The following is a 15,811-nucleotide window of genomic DNA, read 5'->3' as shown; positions in this document are numbered from 1 at the left end:
CCCAAACTAATAATTACTAACACTGTGATGAGAGTCCCGTGTATGGGTGTTTTTCATCTGGCATGCTAAAGAACCAGGGAAGCGTCAGAAAATGGAGGGTTTTCTGTATATATCACTGTCTTCCAACTAAAACCACTAACAGTCAGGTGAAGAAGTCGCCCATATGGGTTACCAGTTGCGACTATTCATAAGCTTATACGCACATGGTTACATCAACTCCGCTACGTCGGCATCTGTTAGTTTTGTTGTTTGTTTTTTTTTTGTTTGTTTGTTTGTTTTTTTTTTTTTTTTTTTTTTTTGGGGGGGGGGGGGGGGTTTGGGGGGGGGGGGGGGGGGGGGGGGGGGGGGGGGGGGGGGGGGGGTGCACATTTGCACATTTACTTTTGTCTTAAGAGTGTGTACAACTGCACAGTTAGTAACATCACAGTTAATGGTATGATAAAAAAAAATACCATTAGTGAGCTCTGCTTAGCACACACAGTTTCCTAAAAAAATCTTAAGTACGAGGAGCATTTTAAAAGTAGTGGCAACAGTGGCGGGCTAGCCATACCTCAGTCATTTTCCTAGAAAAATAAGTATTCTCCACCTGACTGTACACACTTTTCCAGGCGCAAAAGCCACTCTGAAAATGCAGTTTGGAAGCGCTTTTAGGTATACTATTTACACACTGGTATGGAGTGCTTCCAACTGTGTTGCGCATTTCAAAGCCTCGTCCCCTAAACATGATTTAATGTATGGATTCAACCATAAGTCACAAGGGGAGTGATCATAGCTATATTGTGGATGTGGTAAAACCTCAATATAATTCTCCTTCAGGTATTCCTGTACTACGTCTGAACGATAGGACGGGACGTTGTCATGTAGCAGCTTGATGCCACGCGCCCCTGTCCTTGGGCGCTTTGTTGTGTAGTGGTCGAGAACAGCAGAGAGGACATTTCCTTTGTAAAATGTATCAGTAACACTACTGTGTTCAGGGACAGGTACAGTACAGAAAGTTTATTTAACGAGTACACTACAGGTACATTGTTAAACTTACATATGATTTACATAATACAATTCTAGAGGTCACGCATACAATGAAATTGGCTTATATTAAGACAACACATATGGAAAACTTTTGCGATACAAAATAGAGACATAATTTCATCAAACCAATACAAATGTGCTGAGCTGAAAAAGAAGAAGTATTTTGAAGTTTATTAACTTAATCGTTAATTCATCATAGGGACTCGAGCCATCGGAGTCAAAGAAAAGGGCATACATAACCCACCTGACGCTTCTGCTCCGCCGAGCAATAATTATTGCTCTCTTTATTTTCACCTACCCACATTTTATTATTTTCTTTATTGTCAGGCTCAAAAAAGTACAGCCACGTCTCGACACCTGTAACAATTTCTTTGATACGTTTTATATTTGACGGCAGGTCGAAAGATTTTTCTAACTGCTCCCTTTTTTACTCGGGGGTTAATAAATGTGGTATCCAGCCCGACATTTCCCCAAAATCTGCTCCACTAGGTGTGCATCTTGCATCTTATCGATCATTACTTTCACAGCCTTTGTCAGACACAGCAGTAAGAGGGCGTCCATGACGGACCTCATCTTTAGTGCTGGTTTTCTCCTCTTTAATGAGAGAGAACCATTGGGCAATAGTACGGTATTCGGTATTGCAACGCACTGTCCCCGTACACTTTGTCCAACTCGGCTTTAATTTCTGATTCACTGATGCCAAGCAGTCCGCGTATCTTATAATACGCCCTCTGCTCTTCGCGAAAATTGCAGCTAGATTCAACCATTTCTTCAGCCAGTATGATATTACTAGTACTACATGTATTTCAACTGCTAATTATGTGTTTTTGCACGCGATTTTAGTGCCATTTCCAGTCAATTTGACAGACAAATTTATTCACTTTCCATAGATATGCCTCACTTAATTGTTGGTGCACATGCAAATGGTGAAAATACTGGACTGTTGCCACTACTTTTCAAATGCTCCTCGTAATTATCTCATCATTACAGGAGCCGTATTCTATATGCATTTTTGTTGTGTCCTCTGCCATGGCAAAATTTAATGCAATTTTGTTTTTATCAATCAAATAAAATGATTCACATTTCCTTATTGCCATCTAGCTGCATATAAAGTTTTATAGAGTATTTTGTTGTTGTTGTTGTTGTTGTAAAATTCAGATTTTCCAGACGGACTGACCAATGCAATGGGTAGCAAACTTAAAGTTCCATTTTAAAAAAATGAAGAGACTTTGAAACATATATTTATGTAACATGAAAATATTAACTATTCAATGACTATTTATAATAATTGATTTTGTTATACTAATCGAAATGGTATAATCTCTATATATAGTCATATTTTCACATACTTTCGTTATTAATAAATTGTCATAGTAATATAAAATAAGTTGGGCCTCAATATTATGAAAGCAGTTGATGTTCTACCAGCAAATAAATTCAGTCTTGAATATGCTCCCGTGGGACACACTTTCAGCACAGACGCAGTATGTCCAGAGTAACCATATTGTACAATATTAGGCACAATTTTGTTGCCATAATTCCTGATCATCCTCTTCGGCAATCAAGATCTGTCAGAATCCACAACCAACAGTACAAGCAAATCTCCTGTGCCTACCAACACATCCTTTTTCCTGCCACTGTTGTCCTTGGAACCACCTGCCTCTATGTCCCGTAAATCAGCCTATACTAGGGCTGTTCTAGGAAATATCAATACGTTCTAAATGCAAGTCTTTGTTTTATCCGTTTTTAAACTGTGTACAAAGGGAGACTTGTAATCTTTTAGATGTAAACAGTTGTTCCTTGCGACTGCGCATGTACAGTAGTCAAGTTAATCAAATCGCGAGTATACTCTTTTAGGGTGAGGCGATTATTGAAAATGATGAATGTGCGCAGTCATTATTATTTAGCCTACTTGAGGGAATTCAAGCGCACACACGTACTTATTAATTAATACTGGGGTGTATTTTAGCTTTTAATTTTTTCATTTGTCTTTAACACTCCAGTTTCTTTTTCTGTAGTAGCGATATGGATCTTTACTGAAATACAAGTCTCAGAAATCTGATATACTGAACAATACTGCAGTATCGAAAATAGAGACACCAAAAGTTGGATTTAGTGGTGTTCGCTCATAACTGATAAACTTTGTGGTATTCAGTAATAATACGCACCGGGACGAAATAGGGCGAAGGGTGTCCCTTTTAGCTATACATGGAAAATTTTGTTGGAGCTATCCGTGACGAGGTATAAATACACTAAATTTATTTGGAAATTACTTCCCTTGATTTATCTTTCTCGTGAAGGTAACAGTAACAACAACAACAAAATGGCTTGTTCCTGAAAGACATTTACATTGCGGTTATCGCTTTTTGTCAACCACGAAATCTTGCACTTACGTCAACCACGCGTTCTTATCCCGCCTACTGTATTTGCCCCGCCTTTTACGCTTTATTATACGACACATCACGAACAAAATATATTATGCGGATTCTGAAATGATATAATGCCACTTGTAGAAGTATGCAAATGATATGCTAATAATGACATTGTGTTTGCAAATATGTATTGTTTTTCTTAAATTATAACTTAGATATATATTTATTGTATGTTTATAATAAAAAATAATATTGTGTTTTATATATGTCTAATTTTACGTTGACTTGTACTCTAGGTATGATTAGGCCGAAGGGCTATATTTTTCTTTAATTAGGCCTAAAATTCTTTGTTTCTAGTAACATGCTCAAAAAAGGGTAGGTAGGTCGAATTATTTTTCTTAAATTTATTAATGGAGACTTTTCGGATTTTTTTTGTGTCAAAATATTAATGAAAATAAAGGAGTTATGCCTTGAGAGCAACAGTAAGTTGATTCCTAGCATCACTGACCATGTTAAAATCATAGAAAGTGCAGTTTTGCAAATTAAAAAAAAAAAATGTTGAAAAAATATCTCCTAGGCCATAAAAACATTTAGTGTAGGCAAAATTTATGGTTGGGTTTTGGAAAAATGGAAAAAACTTTTTTACCCTTCTTACCAATATGGCTGTAGTTTTGAATAAAATTTTTGTTGTTTATTTCTGTTTCTAGTATTCGAAAAGTAATTGTTTATTTTTTTTAGATATAATTTGATCCTACCCCAATTATTTTATGTACTATATTCGTAATGGTATGAGTGTTAAAAAAGTTTTTCACATTATGTTTATAAAACAATGAATTTTTTAGGGCAGTATAAAAAAATAAGGTCCTGACCTGATTATAAAAATTTAATTAAAAAAAAAAAATTTAAAAAAATCAACTTTTTTTATAAATTATTTAATTAAAAGTATATTTTTTTAAAACAATTTTTTAAATTTAAAAACAAAAATTTTTTATAAATTTTTTTTAAAAAAATCCAATCCGGACAATTCAAAAACCATTTTCTTTTTTTTTAAACGAAAGTGGACTAAAAGCGCCCCCCAAAAATTTTAGTTAAAAATAAAAGTACTGAAAAATATATATTTAACTTTAAAAAATATTATAAACTTTAAGAATATATTAAAAACTTTAAAAATATCTTAAAACCGTATTAACTTTACACCTATCATTAATTCCTCTATGAAAAACCAATAACCGTCCACGTCATTTTTGCCAGCGGGGAATTCCCCCCGGGCGAGAATTTTCTCTTAGTGAAAAAATAATAACCCCCCACGTCATTTTTGCCCGTGGAACTTAATGTCATTTTGGCCCCAGCGGGGCATTCTCACCGCAAGAATGATTCTCACTGGTGAAAATTAATGTTCCTGATTTTATTCGTATAAATTAAACCTGTTGAGTTTTGCCCCCTTTATAATAAAAATTTTTATCAAATTAAATCTTTCGTAGGATTTTTTTAAAATTTTCTGCAGGATTTTAAAAGTTATTTAAATGAAACATAAAATGGGAAAAAGGATTTTTTGTTCATTAGTTTTACTTTGTTTATTTCCATGTTTTATAAAATAAATCATAAAATTTATCTCTTGAAACATTTTAATAAAAATAAACAATAATATCCACAAGCGTACTTTTTTTGTCTTAAATTTTGTATGTTTTAAATTTAAATACATAAAATATGATGAGTTTACAAAATAAAATATATTTTTGAAAGAAAGAAGATTTACTGATAATTAAACCCCCATTATGTTATAAAAAAAAAGGGGAAGAAAAAATGATAAGGCTATTTGTGCGTCTTGTGGAAAATGAAATCAATTTTGTTAAATACTATACAGCAGGTTAGATATCCAAAAAGCAGTGTTACTTTATTACCTAAAAAAGGGTTTAACACTTCCGGATATAACTATTGTGGACCGGGAAATCTTTGGATAAGGACCTCCTGTCGCAAACGGGAGCAGTTGTAAGACCCACCTTTTTGCTATGACGCGGTGTAAAAAGGGGTTATGTAAAAAACAAATTCTTTCCCAACCTAAAAAACATAAATAAAAAAATTTGGGGGGAAAAAGATTGCAAAACTTTTAGTTGTGAAACCGCAATTAATATAAAATATAAACTTGGTTTTGGACAAAAACGAAAGTAAAAAAAGGGGGAAAAGGGGGGTTACTCTCCCCCCGGAAAAAATTGGGAAAGTGAGAATTGCAGACATTCAAAAACCAATTAAAAGAAAATTTGGGAAAACAAAGAGTGATTGTCAATGATATTATATCTTGGTCGTGATTTGTGATTGCAAGCTTTTTCAAAATCAAAAAGGGGGTTAAAGACTTGTTAACGTTATTGATATATTTAGTAAATATCGGGGTTATTCCATTAAGAATAAAACCGGGAGAATCTGTTACTGAAGCATTTGGAAAAAAATTTTTAGAAGACATTCCCAAAAAATTTAGGGTAGATAAAGGAAAAATTTTTATAATAAAATTTTTAAATCATTTTTAATAAATAAAAAATTAACTGTCCATCTTTTAAATAAAGGGAAAGGGTGTAGAAATCAAAAAGATTTAATAGATTTTTTAAAAAGAATAATGTGGAAATTTTACAGCAAAAATACTTATACTTTTTAATAATTACAAAAAATGGTTGAAAATAAAACAAAACAAAACTTTTTTAAAAAAAATGACACCAAACCCGAACCCAGAAAAAAAGCTTAAATAAAGGTATGTTTATTTTAACTTTAGGGTAATTTAAAAAGGTACCAAAGAGCAAGCAAAATTTAAAATTTGGGTGATCGAGTTCTTTTAAGCAAATTTTAAAACATTTGAAAAAGGAATAAAACCAAAACTGAACAGAGGAAAATTTTATAATTTATAAAATTAATAATACAAACCAAGAACAACTCTATTAAAAATTTAAAATGAAATTGTTAAAGGGTTCATTTTACGAAAAGAACTTTTACCTACTACACAAAAAGTTTTAGAAAAAAAAGTTATAAAACGAGACTATAAAAAAAACAAGCTTTATAAAATGGAAAGGGTTTAAAATGAAAAATTTAATGCGGGTTCCATTTAGTAATTTGGGAAAAAATTTAAATTGAAAATATATTAATAAATAGTAAAAAAATTTAATTTCTAAAATGGAATAAAACAAAAATCTTTAAATTATTCACCTAACTAAATACTGCTGTTACAAAAAAATTATAATTTTGGGAGAAAAAGTACGGGGTTTATATATTACAACAAATTTTTATTTGTTCAGCTGCATTAGGCTTTTTCCCCTTTCCTGTATTTGTAGCACTGTTGGTGTTGTTCCATCGAAAATTACCATATTTATTAATAACTAAAATTTACGACAAGAAAGCTTTTAAAAATTGCTCACACAAATAAAACAAAAAAATAACAAAAGCACGGTTTTGCAGCTTTAGCTGTTCATAACCCTAATATCCTAGAAAAAAGGGAAGAAAAAAGTTATTCAAATATTTTTTAAATATGTTAAAAATGCAAAAAAAAAAATTATTTAATACCCTTTGAAAGATAATAAAGAATTTAAAACTTAAGGGATATAAAGGCAAGAGGAATAATAGTTTCAATTCGTTTTTTTTTTTTAAAAGATTTTTTTCTATGTATTTATATAAGGTTAATAAAAAGATAATGAAGATTATCCCAAAAAATTATCAAACTTTGGGGAAAAAATAATGAATCCAGACAAAGTTTCATATAAAAAAGTTCTTAAAAAAAAAAAGAAATGTTATTAAAAAAAACTTAATAAAATATTAGCGAGAATATAAAATCATGTCATTGATAAATTACAAATGTTTGATCCTTATCTATTAGAAAGAAATTTTTGAATGGAAATGGTTTGTCTATTAACCGAAAAAGAAAATACTAAAAGGGTTATGTGATTGTCCCAGACCAAATAATTATCGAAAACAACCCTAAAAAATTATTGCAATAAATTGTAGTACAACGAGGAAAAAATATAAAAAACTATTTATAAACCTAAAAATCTTAAAAAATTATTAATTCAGAACGATACAAATTGTTGTAAAGGGTAGAGTGGGCAAAATTTGGAAGATAAAAAAAACAGGGAAAGAAAAAAAAAATTTGAAATATTTTTAATATTAATTTTTACCGTGTGTGCGTTTTGCCCAAAAGATTTTTTTTTAAAAATATAAAAATGGGAAATCGAGAGAACCCAAAAGAATATTATAAGAAATTTAAAATTTAAAAATTGGGATATAGACAAGTAAAAGAATCAATTATATTTTAACATAAACATCATTTGGTTTTTAAATCTGAACTAAAGCTTTAAAAGGTATAAAAATAAACGTTGTTTTAAAAATAATTTTATAAAAAGGGAAAAAATGTTAAAATATAAAATCAACTTTTTTCCCAAATCAAAGGTTTTTGGGAAAATTATTAATATAAACGAAAAAAAAAAAAACTTTGCATAAAGCTTTTGATGAAAAAATAAATAAAACGGTAATTGGATTTCAAAGGAAGGGGGGGGCGGGCAAAATATACTCATCGCTTCCATTATTTATCTATTTATAAGTACAGCCCTTTAGCTGTTCCACTATTTGGAATTGCCGGAAAAATTGCAAAATCCATAAAAGGGTTTAATAAATATAAGAACAATGAAATGAATGTTTCAGGTGGTGCCATTTAGCAAAAATTTTTTCCGTTAAAAAACTCTAAAAGATTTTCCAATTAAAAAAAAACATAAAAACGATCTAATTAAAAGGATAATTTTTCCTGTTACATTTAATAAAATAAAAAAAATAAAAATTTTTAAAATTTTTAATTAATGTTTTTGGGTTAAAAGAACCCAAGGATTTATACCATTTATTATCAAAGAGTGGTTTTAAAGACCACTGTGTTTATTATTAATTAATACGATGAGAAAAAAATTATGTCGGGTTTAAAGTTTTTTAACAGACAAATTTTTAAAAAAAAAAAATTTAAAAAAAAAAAAAAATTTTTGCAAATCTGTTTACAGAATTTTACAAAAGAAGAAAACTGAATAGACATAAAAAAAATTGTTTGTTTTTAAATGGTACCCAAGGGTGTTAAAATGCCCCCAGAAGGTTAAAGTAAAATTTTAAAAATTTTATAAAAAGGTTTAGAAGCCCCTTTTGAAATTATGCCTTTTTTGAGGCTTAACAGAAAAGGTATCTGTGCGCAGCAAAATCCAATCTTCTTTTACAGAAAATACCAAAAACAAAATTGGGGTTATGGATTAAAGTTTTTTTTGCTAACGATAAATAAAAAAACCAAACCCCAGGTTTATAGAGGCCCTGATGCTGTATATAAATTTTAGAAAAAATCTCGGGGAAAAAAAAGCATTTAAAAAAATATTCAAAAAAATTTAATAAAGTTTTAAGAATGTCAAAAAAAGTGAACTGAATATAAAAAACAGAAATCTTCCATATTGTCAAAAAAATTTAATAGAGATTCAATCAAAGTAAGAGCCCCTTTGTCATTAACAAAAAAATTCAGAGGAAGCCTCACTGGGAGTGTAATATTTTTTTTTAATTTAAACACGTAAAATTCCTGTTATTTTTTTTCATAATTTAAGAGGTTAGATCCCACTTTAATCAACAAATAGGAAATTCAAAAAGAAATTAACGTCATTAAAAACAATATGGAAAAATCCCTGGCTTTTATGATTGGGACTTGTATTTATTGTTCATTTCAATTCATGTCGCGCATTGGATAATTTAAAAAAAACACCAGATTTTAAATTTTACCCCCAAGAATTTCCAAAAAGGGAAAATTGAATTTTTAAAAAAAAAGGGTGTTTATCCATTATTATAGGGGATTCATTTTTAAAAAATTTAAAAAAAAAAGTTGCCCCCCAAAAAGAAAATTTTATTCTGCGTTGAATAAAAACACATATTTCCAATGAAGAATATAACTGCCAAAATATCTGGAAAAAAATTTAAAATAAAAACAAGGGGAAATTACCATGACTTTACCTGAAAAAAACGTACTGCTTTTTAACTGATGTTTTTGAAAACTTTGGGAAATATTTTTATCGTTTTTTAAAAGTTAACCCAGCAATTATTTTGGGCCCGGGTTACCCTGGGAGCAATGCTTAAAATAAAAAATAAAATTGATTTAATAACTGCTTTTTAAAATACCTTTTATTGAAAGGTTTTAAAAGGGGAGGAACACAAAATTTTTTCAAATAGATATGCAAAGTAATAATAAATTATGAAAAATTTAACCCCCAAAAGAGGAAAAAATATTAATGTTCTCACGCCAAAACCCTTTTGGATGGGCCGTCTCGTCTTTCCCCACAGTAACTTAAAATGACAACTAAAAAACAATTTTAAGAAATTAGTTAAAAAAGGAAAAAAAATTTTATATTGAATGTGATTTAAAATTCCAGGGGAAATTTTATGGGTTCCTAAGTTTTACCCCCACTAGCTCCAAAAAAAAAATTTTTCCAATAATGGTTATTAATTACAGTAAAAAAATTAAAGAAAAATTTAAATGGGAAAAAAAAGCAATTAAAAAATTTTGGTTTCCCAAACTTTGAAAAAAAGAAGAATTATGGGGTTCATTATAGAAATTTTAAATGTATAATCGTTAGGTTTAAGGTGACAAAAATAAAAAAAATATTAACCTTTGACGAATCTCCGGGGTTGAAAAAATAATAGACTTCAATACCCAGAAAAGACGGGGGCAAAGAATTCATCCAAAAAAGATTTTTTCAAAAAAATGAAAAAATTCCTTTTTGGTAAACGATGGAGAATTAAAAAAATTAATTTTAAAATTGACTCATACGAAAATTTTTATTAAAACAGTTGCCAAACCACATTTGTTATGCGACAAAATTAACGAGAATTTTTTTGGTATTCTAGAATAAAAGAAAGTTTATTATTAAAAAATAAAAACCCTTGTTAGTTGGAATTTGCTTTTTCCCTAGATTTGTCAAAGTATTTAATGAACGATTTCAACTCAATTATATAAAAAAATATGAGATTCAGCGAAGTTTTATTACTGACACTATTCTTTTAATTATAAAATCAAAACAAAGACCCCTAAAAAGACTTCATAAAGAAAAGAGCATTTGAAATACGTTACAACAAATTTTATTCAAAAAATAAAAAAGAAAATTGGGAAAAAAATTTAAGATAAAAACTGCCGGTAATCTAAAAACTGAATTGTTGGTTTAAACGGAGCAAAATTTTCTTTTTTTTGTAAAAATAAAGCAAATATTAATATTTAAAAAATGTAAAGGATTAAAAAAAAGCGTTGTCAAAAAAGACAAAAACGCATAAAAATTATAAAAAAATTTTTGTTAACTAAACAAAAATATGATTTTTTAAAAAGTTAAAAGATCAAAAAAAACATAATGTTTCATTTATGAAAATTAAAAAAAACTCTTTATCAGTTAGACGATAAAGATTTTCTTAAGGAGGGGTTCTCCCAAAGCCACAATAAAAAAGATTTATACTTTTTTCGATTAAAATTTTTTAAACTCTTTATGATTTAATTTAAAAATTTTAGAAAAAACATAGTTTTATTTTTTAAGCATTTTTTTGTTGTGATTTTTGATTTTTAAAGCATTTTTTGATGTGATTTTTGATTTTCTAAACTCTTTATGATTTTTTTTAATTTTAGAAAGCCCCTATTTTCTTTTTTTTAAAAAACATCTTTTTGATGTGATTTTGATTTTTTAAACACTTTATATTTATTTTAAATTTTTAAAAAGAACATAGTTTTTTTTTTAAAACATTTATGGTGATTTTTTATAATTGTTTTAGGAGAAACAAAAATTTTTCTATTTAAAAAAAAGAAAAAAAATTGTTAATTGAATTTTTAAATTTAAACCAGTATATAAATAACATCATTCAAATTAATTATTAGTTTAATTAATAGAAAAAATTTCATTTTACTTTGTGTTTGCATTAAAAATTTGAAGAATTACTTTTTTTTTTTTTTTTAGTTGTAATTTAGCTTCTCCTTTATCAAATTTAATTGCAAAACAGAAAAAAAAAAATAAAATTTAAAATTAATGTTAAATTATTACATTTTGAACAAAACCAGGACTAGCATTTACAGTTTCCACTGAAATAATAAACTATCAGTATCTTCGGTATAACAGTTAAGAACAACGGGGGTTTTTCTTATTTTGTTGTCGTATTTTACTTACTTTTTCGTTTATATTATTTAAATTTCCCCTTATATTAATTATTTGTTTAAAAAAAAATACAGTAATTAAATTAAAATTTTTAATTCAAAAGTTTTACTTTCTTTTTAAATTTTTATATTTCCTCCCAAAATGTAAATTTGACATGACTCTCCTCATAAGAATAAAAGATATTCTGTAGATATGAATGTCTAAAGGGTGGAGTCAAACATTGTCCTTTCTGTTAAATAAATTTTAAATTTTTTTTTTATATCCAATAAAATGTTTTGGATGGGTTATTTCTAAACTCAGGTGTTAATTTTCCTCCCCACCGGGAAAAAATTTTTCCTGTAAACCATCTTGCCACCACCCAAAAGAAAAAGTGATATTTACTTTTTCCATTGAAAACGACGTTAAAAAAAAACCTAATATCTATTATATAAATTCCACCTTTTGGGTTTAAAAAACATTTTTTAATAGACCCCCGGGATAGTAGTTTATATTCTTGTTTAAAGTTTTTAAAATTCTAAATCTACGAATTTCCAATTTTTAAAATTTAAAAAGCTTAAAAATTTTCCGACCCCCTTCTAATTTTAAAATTTTATATAAAGAATAACCAGACAAAACCCCCCTGGCGATCAAAAAACTTTTTCTTTTTAATTTTGAACGTGATGTAAAATAACGATAGTTTTTCTCATATAACCCTGTTATATTCAAAAAAAAACCTTCACGTTTTTCTTTTTCCCCGTCGATTTTTATTTTGCAATTATTTTTCATGTTTAAGAATTACTTCACTAAATTTAACAACTCGTTTTGTTGTAGCAAATTAGAAGCAAAAAATTGTCAAAGGGATTCTTTTTTACTAGCTAATTGTGTTTCTTTTTTAAGAAAACATTTTTTACTTTTAATTTCTTGGGGATTAGTAGAAAATTACTTTTGGGATTAGCGGGGTTGTTTTCCTTGTTTCTGATATTTCAACTACAGAGTCCAGATCATTTATTATTTTTTTTTTATTTTTCATTTAAAAACGTTGTTCTTTTTTGTAATTTTTGTAAGTGTATTAATTCCCCGTACTTTAAATTTTGACGTTTTTGGGCAACAGTCTAATCAAGATCCCGGGGTGTTTTTTTCAAATTTTTTAGTGCCATTAAATTTTGTTAATTGTTTTTTCCTTGTTAACTTTTTTTAATACAAGGCCAGTTCATTTTTTATGTTCTTCAACTTTTAAAATTAACTGCGTTATACTTTTTGTAAATTTTTTTTTTAATATTTTAAGTCTGCATACTTTGAATTTTGACGGTTTTTTCCCCTTAAACCAAATTGAATTTGTTTTTTAAAATCATCTATTTTTGAAATTTAACTCTTTTTTTAAGGTTATTAAAGCTGTGTCGGATCATCACCTCTTTGGAAAACTGCTTTTTTCCCGTTCAGATGTATTTCTGCAAATTTATTTGAAAATGTATCGAGTAAACTTGGGTTTTTTTTTTTTAAAGCAGTATTTAGTTTTTTATTTCTGTTCTGATTTCAATGAAAAATTTTGTAACTTTTCTCAGTTCAATAACTTGTCTTTTAGTTCTTCAGTTTAATTTAAATATTTTTTAATTCTTGAACTGAGTGTATAACATTTTAAAATTTGTTTTAAATACTTTTTTTATGTTTTTTTTTTCTTCAAAACAGATTCTCTTCAGTTTTTTAATAAAAACAACCATAGCTTTCATTTTTTTTTTTCAATTTATCTTAATAAAAAAAATAAAGAATTATTTTTAAAAACTTTTGTTAATTTTTCAATATTCTTTAATTTTTTGCTCTAGTTTTGTTTTATACTTTTTTACATCTTCAAGATCAAACCATCTATTTCCTTTAAACTTTTTAAAAAACAAACGTCTTTTAAAAAGATGTTGGGGTTTTTCCCCGGGCTCCAGGTTTTTTAAGGTTATTCCCCCAATCCTGTTGTTCATTTGTTTTAAGTTCCTTTTTTCTGTGAAGATACGTTCCGAAACCTTTTTTTTTTTAACTTTTTTTTTAGTACTAAAACCCCTTAAATCAATATCAAAAAAATTTTAATTTACTTTTACTGTCGGTTTTTTAATTTTTTCATTCATTTAAAAATTCCCATCATAAAATTACCCGTAAATTTTTTCTTAAAAAAATTCTTTGGGTTTTTCAATATATAAAAAATCAATTTTTTGATTTGTTGCATTTTAAAAGATTAGGTTTAAAATTTTTTTCATTCAAAACATATCATTTCTCGTTTTCTTGGACTTTTAAATAAAATATAATGTGAACAGTTTCGATATTTTTTTGTGCTTTTAGTAAGACTGGGTTAAATAAATAGCACAACGTTTTTTTTGACGTCCTGAAAAGGTTTTTGTATTTCATTTTTAACTTTTTTATCTTTCCTACAAAATCATCAAATATACTACTTTTTTTTTTCTGATTCAAATTTTCCCCAAAGGTTCAAATTGGTTTTGGGGTCAGCTGAATATTCAAAATTTCATTTGGGTTTATTTTTTTTTTTCTGCATTCCAAAAAGTTTTAATTAAATTCCGAATTTAGATTTTTCTGGTTTTTTAAAAAATAATATAAATTTTTCATAATATATAAGGGTTTTTTTTAAATTTGCTTAGTTAAATTTTTTTTCCGATCCAGAAGATCCCCATATTAAATTCTAAAACTGAATTTGGCATAAAAGGGTAGTGTTGTTTAAAGTTATTGGATTTATTTCTTTTTGATCATAATTTTGGGTTTCCCCTTTTTTAATTATTAATATAAAAAAAATTTTCATTATTTTTAAAATCTTACATTTTTTATAAAAGCAATCAAAAATTAATGAAATAAGAATAAGAAAAAAAATTAGTCGGGCAAAGGGGGCTCTTTGAGAAGAAAATAATGAAAGAAAAAATAAGAAAATACAAATCGGGGTATTTAAAGCGGAAAATTTTTAAACCAATTTGAAGGGAAAAAAAGTCAAAAAAAAAAAAATAATCATTTAAAAACACTACCGGAAATTTAAGGAGCAATTTTGGTTATTAGGTGATGAAAGAAAAACTACAACATATCAGGTTTACCACAGAATTCAAGAACCGCCCAATTCTGGTCTCCCGAAAAATGGGGAGGGGAAAATTAAAAAAAAACAGGGGAAAAAAAAAAGAACTACTGAAGAAGAATTTAAAAAAAAACGAAATTATGAAAAGAAAAAGCTTTAAAATCGGTTTTTATATCCATAGTTTTGGGGAGATGAATCGTTGGATGGGCCTCAAATGAACTTTGAGAGATTAGAAGAAAGGAAAAAAAAGATGGGGAAAAGAAAAAAGATAAATCAAAAAATCCAAAAGATATAAATTCGATAAAATGTATTTTCAAATGGAAAAACCCACATTCAGAGTTAACAAACAAAGAAAAGACTTTGGATAAAAAAAGAAAAGAGGTTTCCAACATTTAAAAAAAGTTATCGTAAAATAAAAATATAAAAAAGAAGAACCAGATGAAAAAAATTTAATTTTTAGATGCAGACCTAAGGTGCGGTGGGTTTTGTTTTGGAGTTAAAAAAAAAACAGAAAAATCTTAGAAAAATACAAGAACGCTTATCAAGAATGATTAAAAAATCAGAGGTTTTGGAAAGGGAATAAAATATCTAATTCATATAAAATTTTCCCCCAAATGGCATTATGGTAATTTAATTATTAACTTTAAAAAAACTTTATGGCAAAAAAAATTTTTTTAGGATAAATAACTGGAAAAAAAGAATTTAAAATAAAGGGAGACAATGATTTATCGATTTGATTTAAAAAAAGTTAAAAATAATAAAAAAAACATTCAATTTTTTCTAGAAAATATTTTAAAAAAAAATTAACAAAAAATCAATTTTCCTATCAATAAAAGATCAGAAATTTTAAAAAGAATTAGGGGGGAGGGTTTGACGTTTGTCCAGTAACCAGAAAATTGGTTAATGACTTGGAGTTAATTTGTGGTTCGATTGATGTGGAAAAAAATAAAGAAGAACAAAAAAAAAAGGGATTTGAAAAATTGATGAATTTTTAAAAATGAATTCAACTTTACCGAAAACATAAATTTTATAAAAAATATTTTTTTTTGAATTTAACCCCTTTTTTAAAAAATATTTTAATAAATTATTAAGGTCGAAAAAAAATTTTTGTTAAATTTTTGAAACAGTTAAAAATTTCGGAATAATACCCCGATGATTTACAATCAGATTGGCTTTTTAATTTTAATAAAAAAAAAACTTTTGCTGTC

The 15,811-nt window shown here is 27.6% G+C and overlaps 1 protein-coding gene across 1 annotated transcript in view; it reads left to right on the top strand.

The window, feature by feature from the left end:
* Positions 1 to 3,170: 3,170 nt before the first annotated feature.
* Positions 3,171 to 15,811, top strand: part of LOC123551826 (glutamine-dependent NAD(+) synthetase-like) — a 97,271-nt gene continuing 84,630 nt past the window's right edge. The window contains exon 1 of the mRNA XM_053541385.1: positions 3,171 to 3,215. The gene's annotated coding sequence lies outside the window, so the exon portion shown is untranslated. The remainder of the gene's footprint in view (positions 3,216 to 15,811) is intronic.

This window comes from Mercenaria mercenaria, chromosome 4 (assembly GCF_021730395.1).
Source record: "Mercenaria mercenaria strain notata chromosome 4, MADL_Memer_1, whole genome shotgun sequence".
Taxonomy (NCBI): domain Eukaryota; kingdom Metazoa; phylum Mollusca; class Bivalvia; order Venerida; family Veneridae; genus Mercenaria; species Mercenaria mercenaria.
The sequence above is the reverse complement of the archived record's forward strand: the minus strand, read 5'-3'. Positions and strand labels throughout refer to the sequence as shown.